Raw genomic sequence first — 12,748 nt, forward strand, 5'->3', positions numbered from 1 at the left:
AGCGGTCAACGCTCCTCGCCTGAGGGGGATTACTCCTGCACCAATCGGCTTGCCGCCTGGACGGGGTCGACCGACTCCGGCCAATCGGAATCCGGGAAAGGGGCGGGACTTCCCCTTTAAACTGAGTGCTACTTTTCCTCTCCAGCTGGAGAAGCTGAAAGATTCGGCTGGGACGGCTGAGGAGGTTAATCCTCCCCACCTGGGTGCCAGAGGTTAGCGTCTACACAGACACCGGGGTCCGGCTTAGGTGAGCTCTCCTCTTCCCGGACCCGCCCCCTCTCCCACCCACGTGTTCTCTCCCGAGTAAATTTCTCTTCCTTCTGTCGGTCCCAGAAAGTACTGTGGGTTACCTGTACACGGACCAGCATACAAAGTCATCTTCCTTTCTGCCTTAATGTTTCACCACACAAATCCCAGTATCACAAATCCCACGACCACATGCATCAAAACATCCAGGCTCTGAGAGAGAAGGTCCTGATTTTACAGGACATAAAACAGAGGTTGTAATAAAATCAAAGCACATGTTGAGTATTAAATTACTTGTTGAAGGATCCGGTGCTTTGGCGGGAAAGAGATAGGATGGGACATCGATAAGTAAATTTGTCCATATAGCCAAAAAAAAAATATATGTGTGTGTGTGTGTGTGTGTGTGTGTGTGTATGTATACACACACACACACATGTCCATACACACACTATATTCTTTTCCTTTAGAAATACGTTACAGGTAAAATTGTACAATTAATTTATCCTACTTATAATCTAGATCGATGAAAATCATTTAATAGGAAAACATTAGAGACAGTCTGGCGAGCAATACCCAAAATTTGCTAATAATGTAACAGCTTCCAAAAACAAAAGTCTTCCTTGGAGTCAGTTAGTGAAATGTTTACTCTAGCAAGCACCCATTTAAAAAGACAAACAGTCCAGTTTCTAACAAAGGACTCTTTTTGTCCTGAAGGGGCAGTTGCTTTCTTTAGAGTTTCCTTAGACTAACTCAGGGTTTTATTCCAATATTGCAAGTAAGTTTTCAGAACTCTTTTGGAGAGACAGCATTCAAAGACTGTGTTGATCCTTAACAAAAAGTCAGTAGTGAGTAATTGTGAAAATTAGTAAACTGTCCCTTGATTAGCTCTATGAAAGGATATTTCCTTTTCTTCAAGATCCAGACCCAGTCGGTTTTTGTTGACTTTTTAATTAATTAAATTTTTTTTTTTGACAGGATCTTTCCTTGAAATTTAGGCTGGCCTTGAACTCACTATATAGCCCAGGGTGGCCTGGAAATCATGGCAATCTTCTTGCCTCAGCCTCCCAAATGCTAAGATTAGAGGCATACACCACAATGTCCAGCTTGCTGCCTCTCTATCATGTCTTTGGATGGCCATTTCCATCCTCACTGCCACTGCAGAGCCAAAATTATCTTATGTCTGGACTGTTACAGATGCTTCCCAGTCAATATCCCAACCTATAGTCTCTCACTTTTCCCATCACCAGAGTCACTAACCATCAAAGTCTTACAAAGCTCTCCTTCTTTGTTTAACAAACCTTCAGCAGCTCATGAAAAATAAAATTCTTTATTTGGGATTTAAGGATCTACAGCGGGGACCCAACCTTGTTCTCCAGTTGGTCCCGGCAAATTATTCATCAGCCCTTCTTCAAACCTGGGTCCTGGCTATTGATTATGCATGCTGATTTGTTCACTTATAATTCTCTCTCCGTCTAAATTCATACCAGAAAATACTGCTGTCCCCTAAATGGCTGGAAAGGCCACAAAAGGCACACGTAGTCTTCTGGAGTGATGTTCTACTCTGGCTGGGTGTTAGTTACATAACTAGTATATTCAATTTGTGAAAAGTCAGTGTACACACTTTATGTATGAGCTATACTTTAATAAAGAAAAGTTGTGCTTTTTAAAACATACACCCTTTTCAAATGCCTCCCTCTAAGAATCTTCCCTGGTCACTCAGCTGAAAGTAATCTCCCCCGATCCTCTGAATATTTCTGTTAGAGTAATTATACCTCCCATTTAGTACTAACACATAGAATCTAAAGTCACTGTTGGACTTCAGACTCCTTAAAATCAGAATAGCTGATACATATTTGAATTTCCTAGAATGCTAGCATGTTACATGTGTTCAAAAAGTATTTCCAAGTGGGTCAACATTCTTTGTGGTTACTAATGTGAATTTTGGTTGCTTGTTCTGTGCGTTCATGTGGCCTTGTGAGGACCCCTCTCAACTGTGAATGCAAGTAAAATGACCTAGGGCTGTGTTGCTGCTCCAATACTTGTTCTTTAATCAGTTCTTTCATTCAGGACTTAAGATAAGCACTGGCTTACCATCTAGTCCCCCAACTAAATCTTAAATGTTAATTGTCTTCAGTAGCACTGTCTCCCCTATGTAATTGGCTGTTGAGTTAATTGCAGCCTTATGCTGTCTTGGTGTCTCCTGGAGCATCCTAGTTATCATAGCCCTGGTGATTGGCATCTTTTCAGTTGTTGCTGGAGAAAGCAAACAGACAGAGCCACAAGTATAGCTTGCATCAGGTTCCAAAAATGTTAGGCAAGTTATTTTTATGAACTGTCTGCATGATGTCCCCATGATGTCCATGTCCAGTGGCCTTTGTGGATTTTTCCAGACTAGAAACTTGATAGTTGGTGTCTGCTTATTCCCATTTAAGAGCAGCTGAGTAAACAGCACTGGTGTGAATAGGCAGTAAAGTTTTTTATATTGATCTGGAAGCCCCTTCTTTGAAGCAAATGCACTATTATTAGAGTTCAGCCAGACAGGTTTGATTTGGTTTTGTTCATTATTATTACTATTTTTTATTTTTATCTTCTCTTAACAGAAAGGGGCACTTACCAAACCTAAATGGATTTTTGTTACCCTATTGAATCTATATGAAATACTTTTGTTGTTGTTTTTTACAATATATGCAACGAAGAAGGATAACGCACTTTTTAAATTATTTTATACAGACATCTGTTTTTTGAAAAATGTCAAATAATACAAAAGGGTACAGTTAGTCTCTTTATTATCCCTTTGGCCCCTGCTACCAGGAACTTGTGTTCTATACAAAGGAACAAAGCTAGCATAGATAGCCAACTTTGACAACAACTTACTAAACTGTATAGTAGGAGTGAAAATGTGAATGGTATTCAGAAAGGAAAAAGATCAGAAGATATACTTGCATAAAGTACTTGCTATCCCAAGATTGGGCCCTTGGGTAGACATGGGTAAGAAGTAACACCAGGCAGGCAGAAATACCAGGAGTCCTATCAGAACAGAGGAAAAAACACAATTGGGAAATGCATACTGATAACTCAGATGGTGCTAATGACAAAGATGATATCTTTGAAGAATGAAGAATGAAGGTGCCAAATCTAAAATTTATGCAGAAAATGATTTCTTTCCAAACAGGAAGAGCTCTTTCCAAGTAAGCTTGGTTTATGAATTCCATGTCCATTTACTTCCTGGGGAACCCAACCAATAAAGCCAGGCAATAGTTCCATGGAGGAACCCAGAACATCATTCTCTCCTAGTTCAGATGCCAAAGAAAATAGCAATGAGAGCCGCATGCAGCCACAGTCATGAGGAAGGGCACCCCCACCCAGAGCTCCTACAGCAGCCCCAAGAATGAGAGACTCGAGGCAGTTCTCATGCCCTCTTCTCGCCACATTCAAAACTAGAACACATTGCATAAGAGAGCTTTAAAAAAATAAATAGGTCATCTTTGGCCCTAGTTTTATAACCATCTGCATTTCTAGTAAGCTGTCCAATGATTCCATCCTGGAAAACTAGAGTGGGAAGAAGAAAAGTGGGGAGAGGAGATAGCTTCTGTGAACACAACCTCCTTGTGGGAGGATTACTCAGTACTAAAACCTCTAGGATGTCAATTCCCACTTACAGAAACAACTTCTTTAATCTCCCCTGCTGAGGGTTGTTTTGTGTTTAACAATCTGAAGTTTATCAATTATCTCTAGAACAAGGCTGCTTTCTACCCATCTCCCCATCTTCCTTGACATTTACAGACTGTCATTAGTCTAAGACGCATGGGTTGTGCTGTCAGTTTCAATACAGAGAAAGAGAGCAAAAAAGCAAGGAGGATCATGGTCATGAACGAAATTAGACTTGCCCAGTATGTTGACCTCATACTTTAAAGCAGTTGAGATACCCACCATTATTTCTTTGGTTTCAAGTTTAATGTCAAGAAAACCCAACTGGTTTCACTTGGTAAAAATTAACTTTTGTTATCAAGTCTCAGTTATACAAAGCTCCAGAAATACCACTGCCTTCCTTTTATTGAGAAGATTGGTGATGCTGTGAGACTATGGTTCAAGGCAGAAGCTCTCAATTAACCTTTTAAAGCCTGGAGCCTAGATAAACACCAGGAATTTGGTTCAGGGATCAGTAACCATCTGATTCCGTAGGAAACTTTCTAGGACCTTGGAGTTTTCTTATCTTGGCCAGGATACCAGCATATGTATAAGCAATGAGCCAAAAGACTTAAAACTTTGGCACTGTGGAGTAGGTTGAATAGAAAAGCTTCTTAATTTTGAGTTGAAAGTACTACAAATAAAATCTGTCTATCATTTGAAAAGATACCTTTATTTGTCCTGCATACACTTTCCCTTCCAGCTCTCCAAGAAATTTTTCAAAGTCCTGGCAAGATACTCTTAGTAAATACTCTTGACTGAATGATTCAATTGTGAGTAAATTATGTGGCTGAGTTAATACTCTCAGTTACTCTGTGCCACGCTCTGCTACCCATCCTAACAACAGTAAACTCCAGAAAAAATAAATAAAGCTAAGTATCATATCCAAACGCACTTTGAAAATTTCTCAGTTTTATGATGGCTTGTTCAGTCACAATCTTATAGTCAGTTAAACTGAAACTGCTGTTGACTATATTGGTTTAAGTTATGCTGAAAGAAGGGTCATAGGTAAAATACTGGATAGTTACATGTTCTAAGAAAGTTATATGTAAGCATATTTGTTATATATTATGAATTATATTTCATGTCATGTGAGAGTGTCCTATTTTATATTTTAATACACTATTTTGAATTTTCATCTATTATCCTTACAGATCTGTGCAAATCCTGATTTTCCTCTAAACATTGAAGCCTTAAGTACAGATACAATGTGTATCTTAAAAGGCTAATCTTAAAAATTAGTTACGCTCAGGCCAGGGATTTGGCTCAGTGGTTCCGCTGCCTGCTTCACAAGCACAAGGGCCTGAGTTAGATCCCCAGTATTTAAAAAAAAAATTAGTTACTCTCATGATATAATATGATTTATTCACTGATTTGTTTGTTTAATTAAATTACCAAAAAACTCAAGACTTTCTTCCTGGAAGAGAATAGTTTATGAAATATTTTTTTCTCCATGCTTCTTCAAAACTACCTAAAATAAAATATAAATAAATGTTCACTAAAAATTAAAATATAATATTGTATTTGGTTTCTCAGTAATACTTAATTGCAATGCTTATCTGGGAGAGATTTTTTAATTAAAGTTCAGTTCTTATAGCTAATGTTATTCCACATTGCATTTAAACCATCAGGAATATTTTAAAAGTATATTTTAGTCCGAGAAATTTGTCCACCATTATGTGCTCATGGATTGATCACATACATATTTTTTATATCATCTATGTCTGTGTCATACAAATATCAACAAATATTTGATAATAATGGGTTGATGTATGCTTTTCCTATTGCTATTTTGTGACTGCTGTTACCACAAGCAAGATATATAAAATAACCAGTAAATTAAAATATCAACATACTCTGGACTTCAAAGGAGTTACATTTTAATTTTGTCCTACTGGGGAAGAACAGGTATATATTATAATCCTTAAACTTCAAACCCACCCCTGGGCCTAAACAGCAATTAAAAACAATTCCTTTGAACCTCTGAAGGGTGTAGTCCATTCATTTACTTCAGATCATTTTAAGACTAAACTAAAAGGTGCATTTCTCCCACCTCTGAGACAGTGAGTGCTGAGAGTATAATAAATCCTCAAGATCCATCAACTTCTTGGCTCGTGACATTCATCAAGTCAACAGATGCACATAAACCTAAAATCCCTAACACCCAAGGGGTTGGGCCCTTGGTAGACAAGTCAAGCGCTAACTAAAGTAACCTTGAGGGATTCCAAAATATGAATCACGGCAAATCACTGGACAACAGTGGTGTTGACATAACTCTTCCAGCTGGAAATCTCCCATCCAACACCACATTGCTTCAGATCAACATCCCTGACAGTCAGCTTTCCAGTCCCCACCATAATGTTTACACTTTAAATGGTTTTTTACTTAAATAACACTTTTTAAAAATTTTGTTACCGAGTACCTGTGATGTTTCTATGCATTTATATATTGTATTATCAGGGTAAACATGTATACTGAAACACTTATCATTTGGTTTCAGTGAAAACTTTCAAAATCTCCTAGCTTTTTAATAAAATATATAATACACTGTCATTATCTATAGTCACTCTACTGGGAAATAGAACCTCAGAACTTCTTTCTCCTATCTAACTGTAACAGTACTCATTAATCAGCCTTCCCCATCTCCCCTTCCCCTCTAAATCACTTCTTTCCAAAAAGAAATTGAAGCAACTTGTAAAAATTTCATTACCATAGTTCTGATAATGAAAGTAGGAAATAAACCTGGGGAAGCAAGAATGCATATTCACTGTTGTAAGCTGGGTATGATGGCACAGCCTTGGAGACTGAGGCAGGAGGGTTGCTGTGAGTTCAAGGCCAGCATGGGCTGCACAGAAAGACCCTGTCCAAAAACAAACAAACAAAAACAACCATAGTCACTGTTGTAGAGACAGATTGCTTTCCTTGAGTTTGATATAAGGCTTCAGTTTCCTAATGAAAAGAATTAATGACAGCTTTAATATTAGACCCAAAAGGCACAGAGCTTCTCAACAGTACAGGTTTTCTGATGCAACCTTCTGAACTGAATCTCTCATGTGGGAGTGGCTTAACATACAGGACAGTGAGCATTGTAATAGACAGTCTCTTCAATTACAAGAAATGTCTTTGTTGGGTGGGTGTCTAGAATATTTATTCATTCCTATAGTATTATTAGTCACAGATTATATATGAGACGGTGTTAGGGAAACAACAGGAACCAGGATGGACAAAGGGCTTGCTCTTTTGGAGCTTAATTCCAGCAAGAGTCCTGAGATGGAGGAGATAAAGTAAAGAAGGAAGTGACTCAGGTAAATTCAGATTATGGTGAATGAGGAAAACAAAAGAAGTGATATGCTAGAGAATGAGAGGAGAGGACTGCTATAGATTGGGTGATCAAAGAAGGTCTTTCTGGAGACGTGACTTCAAATAAGAGCTAAATGACAGAAGTGCACACGCCAAGCACTGATGTGAAGGCAGAACATTGCAAATGCAAAGGCCCTGAGAATGAGGTCCAGCTTGGCTTGTTGCAGGAATGTACTGAAGACCAGTGTACCTGTCACATATAGGAGAAGAAGATGAACAGGATGGTGTTAGCAGGCTGAGACAAGCATGTAAGGGCCTAGAAAACCAAAGTAAGTATTCAGGATTGCTGTCTTAGAGGAAGGTATTTATAGTTGGGGATGATATTATCTGACATACAAAAAATACATCTGCAGCTGGGGAGAGAATTGAACATCATTGTGTAGGGGGAAAGCAAGAGAACCTGAACAGGACTGGAACAGTTCAGGCACAGAGCCAACTTGCTGGTTAGATTGCATATAGGGAGGAAGACATTAAGCAGTTAAGTAGATGATGCCGTTTACTGAATGGAGATGACTATGGGAGCTATATTTGAAGAGAAAGTCAAGAGTTCTTTTTGGTGGTATTGATTTGGGCTGTCCAAATGAGCATCTAAGTGAAGATTTAAGTAAGTAGTCTAGATTATAAGAATGAAATGCATTACAGAGGTGGGGCTGGCGACACAGATATGGGAATCATGGGCAAATAAATGGAATTTAAAACCATGGAACCTGATGAAATGCATTATGGAAGAAGAGGACCAAGGGCCAAGTCATAAGTCCTGCAACATTAAGAAATCAGAGAGAGAAGGTGCCCAAAGGGCAACTGAGAAGGAACAGTTAGAGAGCAAGCAGAAAATCCGAGAATATGGTGACACAGTGCAGCCAAAAGAATATGGTTTTTCAAAAATTAAGTCTGCCAAATACTGCTGAAAGGTGGAAAAACACAAGGACAGATGAGAGACCACTGGGTTTGACATCATCGATGTGACCAATAGCCTTGAAAAAACAGTTTCCACTAGTTTTGGGGGACAAGATTGGTTAAAATAGATTTGGGAAAGAATGGGAAGTGGTAGGGTGGAAACCAAGGCCAAAGTGGGTTTGAAGGGTACAGAAAAATGAGATCACAGTTGTAGAGGTGCAGAACATCAGTGGAAGCTTTTTACCTTTAAGGTAGGAGGTACTATAACTTTTTTATAAGCTGAGATAAATGATCCTGTAGAGGGGGAACAGCTGATGACACAGGGAAAGGAGATATCTGTAAGAGTTAAGACCTTGAGAAGGTGAGTAGTGTTATCCCTTTGAATGGAGCTTAGGCACATCATCAGTAGTAACAGGATGAAAGCAAAAAGTACAAGTACAGATACCTATAAACCCATAAAGTCAGTGGAAGGAAAAGAAAAAGGTCTTGTCTGGATTATTCTAGTTTCTCAGAAACCACAATCAATAATGAAAAGGCAATGAGGAAACAGTGCTTTTGGAACTTTGAAGAAAGATGAGAAGATATGAAACTCAATATTTTTCAGTTTTACACCAAAATATCAGTGTTCCTAATCAACCCAGATCCAATGCTATTCTGAAAGTATGAAGATAATTTCTCAACATGTATCTTTCTACAACAAATGGAGCAGCTCAAACAGGAACACCCCCCCCAATATCTAAGCCACCAAATAGCAAACAGTTCACTTGTGTTCTGGAGCTATAAAAGGAGTGATCAAAATACTTGCTCATCAAAAGCCACATTACACCCTTCTGTGAGTGTGTACCCCCATACTTTGATATTACTATATTATATAGCCAAAATTTATTGAAATACTATCACATGACAAGCACTGTGCTTAGTTCTTTATGTGTTATATATTTTAATACTCCAAGCAACTGAATGAACAGTATACACTATTATTATCCCAGTTTTATAAGTAATGAAGCTAAAATTTTCAAGGCTAAATTATACCAGTATTATAGCTTATGAAATCCATGAGATGAGGACAGAAAGTTAGCAATTAGCAATCAAGCCATGTAGTTATGAATGGAGTTGTATAAATGTAAAACCATAACCTAGTAAGGCATCCCTGCTTGTAAATAGTTTGTTCATATAAGAAAAAAACTATAAAGCCAAAATATAAAGTGATTTATGCATATAAATGAGTTGCTTTAGAAAGTTAAGATACTCAGAAAGTCTCAGTTGAGAAATGGGAATTTAAATAGACCTCTCAACAAGCAGTGGTGAACAGGTGGCTTTTTCTGTTGGTGGTTGAGGGGTGTGCACGTTGATCACAGTAATTGCCCATTTCCATGGTACATTATACAGTTCAAGGTATTAGTATGACATGCACTAAAAATTCTTGAAAATTTACTACTCATCTGTAAGTCAGCTCTAACACATTACTGGAAGTAGTTAGGATGCATCTTTGTGGTACCACCATGTCTTGTGTTTCATAGGATGGGTAGCAAAGATAATTTTGGGATGGTTGAACTTCAGTTGGTCTGAGATTATAACCTCCCCCACCCAGTGGGCTAGGTGAATCAAATAAAATAGCTCCAAGCATGAATTATACTGATCCTAATGTATTGTTGATATTTGAATCAAGAATAGATGTGATAATTTTATTTCAGTCCATGCATTTTGTTTGTACTTACACTTTTTTCAAAGTGTTGAAAAAGATGATATGAAAAGATAATCAGATATTATAACAAACAAAAAAATTCAATATAGAGGTTCCCAGAGTAGTCACTTCCTGTGTTTCATTGTATTCATGTGATTTTAGGCCCATGTTCATAAACAGTAGTTTTATATAGCTTTGCCAACTAAGCTCCTGAGAATTTGATGTTGATTTATTAGATCATGTAAGTGACTGAGTTTTCTCTATGGAAACAATCCGTGTGTAGAGTCTTAATGCCATCTTAAACAAAAGACTTATTGACCTTCTAGTTTCCAGTTTAGGAATGGTAATACCAAAGTGGCGCATTCATAAAGTCATGGGTGATTGTTATGTGAACTTTCAGAACTATGTCTTTCTGGTTTCATTTGTGTTTCATGTCAGAACAGGCCTGGCTTAGATTCCAGCATTGAAACAAACCTCTAAGGTAGAATCAACTTTTCCTTCAGACTTATCTCCTAGATTGTTTTTAAAATATCAATATTCCTGGTGTTTTAAAGCCAGTGTGTTTCCTACAGTCCTTTGTCACTTAAAGAACAGTCTTGTCATTACTGCTCACAATTGAGATTCTAAATAAATATCTCAAAAACAAGTAGTAGATAGCATTCTTAAAAATAGAAAATTTAGCAACCCGAGAGAGAGTTAGAAAATGTATTAGTGTATTCATTAAATATTTGTGGAGCACTTGTTAAGTGCCAGGCACTGCTCAGAATCCTTGAGATTCAGTTTCCACAAGAGAAAGAACTGTGCTGGCCCCCGCTATGTGCACACAACTAATTCCTCATCTCCTTCTGATGTCACCTTTGTGTTGAGTCCTACCTTGTCCTAATCAATCTCCTCCCACCCCCACAGCACTTCTGATCCCCCTCATTTTTTCTCATAGCACTGACAAACATTTCTTCTAACATAATACATAAATAGGTTAGATACAGCATATCAGGAACTGGAACAGAATGAGAAAGAGCAAGAAATGGAGGAAATAACCTGAAAGATGTGTGGTGACCTAGATGGATGGTGCCTAGTTGGATCTGCTATAGACTCAGGACGCGGGGAACCAAAGCAGGATTTTGCAGTACCCCAAGTGAGAGTCCAGGGGACCACATGACGGTAGTAGCAATGGAGAAAGTGAATAGATTCTGGTTATGTTCTAAAGATTGAGCCATAGTAATTTCTGATAGTTTGGTGCAAATGTGTGAATGGGTCTCAGTTATGAATCTGAGCACTTGCAAGGGCAGAATTCTCATCAGCTCAGATGAGAAGACTGTGCTGGAACAGATTGTGGGGAGGGAGCTGGGAAGAGCAGGAGTTCAGTATTAGACATGTTAAGTGTGAGGTGTCTATTACATAATCTGAGTAGGAGCCTTGGATGTATTAATCTGGAGGCGGGAGTGAGACCTGAGATGGAGAGATAAATTTGGAAGCCATTAGCATATAGATGGTATGAGATTGGGTGACATCACCAAAAGAGGAAATATAGGGAAAAGAGACCAAATACTGAACTCTGGGGTGCTCCAATATGAACAAGTTGAGAGATGCATTTAGCATCTACAAGGTCAGTGGCTACCTGGGCCATGGGCAAGTAGTGTAGTCAGGCCAACTGAGGCTGGTGTTCAGAGCAAATGGAAAGGGAAGAATTGGAGGCTGGGAAGAATAAGGCAGTTCTTTCAAGGAGTTCTGCTGCAAAGCAGAATGGGGAAGTGGAGAATTCATAGTTGAGAAAGTTTTCTAAGAGGGGAAATATAAACAATACCTCCAAATAAATTTTATGTACGTGCTCCATGTACACATCCCAATCTTAGCACTTTTATTATACTGTTTGCAGAACTTTCCGTCCTGATAAATTCTGGTAATACATACATTCTCGAGGATGGGACTTGGTATTATTCAGATTTACAGACTAACTCAAAGAATTCATTTTCTATCACAGCTGTCACAAATTACCACAGAGTTAGTAGGCTTAAAACAACACAGCTCTGTAAATTAGAAATGCAACACAGTCTCATCCGGCTAAAATCAAGGTGTGGCAAAGTATAAAGTTCTTTCCTGATTTTTAGAGGCCGCCCATATTCCTCACAGAGGAATCCTGGCCTCTTCTTCCTTCTTCAAAACCAGCATCTCTCTGACTGTTTTTCTATATTTACATCTCAGCTGGGAAAGGTTCTCTGACTTTTAAGAAGGCATGGATTAGATTGGGCCCTCCCAGAATGAACAAAGTAATCTCACCCTTTCTGGGTGTTTGATTTCACCACATCTATAAAAGCCCTTTCGTCATGTAAGGTAACTTATTCACAGGTTCTAGGGATTAAGATGTGGACATGTTTGGAGGTAATTATTCTGTCTGTCATACTGCATGACTGATAGATAAACAATGTTTGGAACATAAACCTTATCTGTTTTTCCTCATGGGATTTATTGCAGCCTGCATTCCAAAGAGCTGAGTTCCTAAAAACAAAACAGAGGAAAAGAAAACCAGTAATCTCAAATGTGAGTAGAAACTGTTTCTCCTTTTTTCTTCACTATATTCCCAGTATTTAATACAAGATATGAAGTATGTGGGCAAGAAATATTTGTTGAATGACTGAATATATATAAATGAGTAAACCTTTTCTTTGATGTGAGCTGCTGTGACAGAAATCTCTTGCTTGTGCTCAGCAGATAGTATCTGACCACTTCAAGGGAGAAGTTTTCCTCTCTAGAAGCAGGGCCCCCATTTATCTTCCTTGTCCTACCTTCAGTACCTGATTCCAGTTTCAGCATGTCTGTTTCTTCTACCACCTACTGAGTTCATGACATCTGCTATAGGAAGCTGTTAATGACATT

At 38.4% G+C, this 12,748-nt stretch overlaps 1 long non-coding RNA gene across 1 annotated transcript; it reads left to right on the top strand.

The window, feature by feature from the left end:
- Nucleotides 1-77: 77 nt before the first annotated feature.
- LOC104864515 lies at nt 78-12,748 on the top strand. The gene is made up of 3 exons (XR_780922.1): nt 78-247; nt 12,347-12,412; nt 12,584-12,748. It is a non-coding gene; the product is annotated as an uncharacterized LOC104864515 (long non-coding RNA).

Source organism: Fukomys damarensis, unplaced genomic scaffold (assembly GCF_012274545.1).
Source record: "Fukomys damarensis isolate Sample0158 unplaced genomic scaffold, DMR_v1.0_HiC HiC_scaffold_25, whole genome shotgun sequence".
Classification (NCBI taxonomy): Eukaryota; Metazoa; Chordata; class Mammalia; order Rodentia; family Bathyergidae; genus Fukomys; species Fukomys damarensis.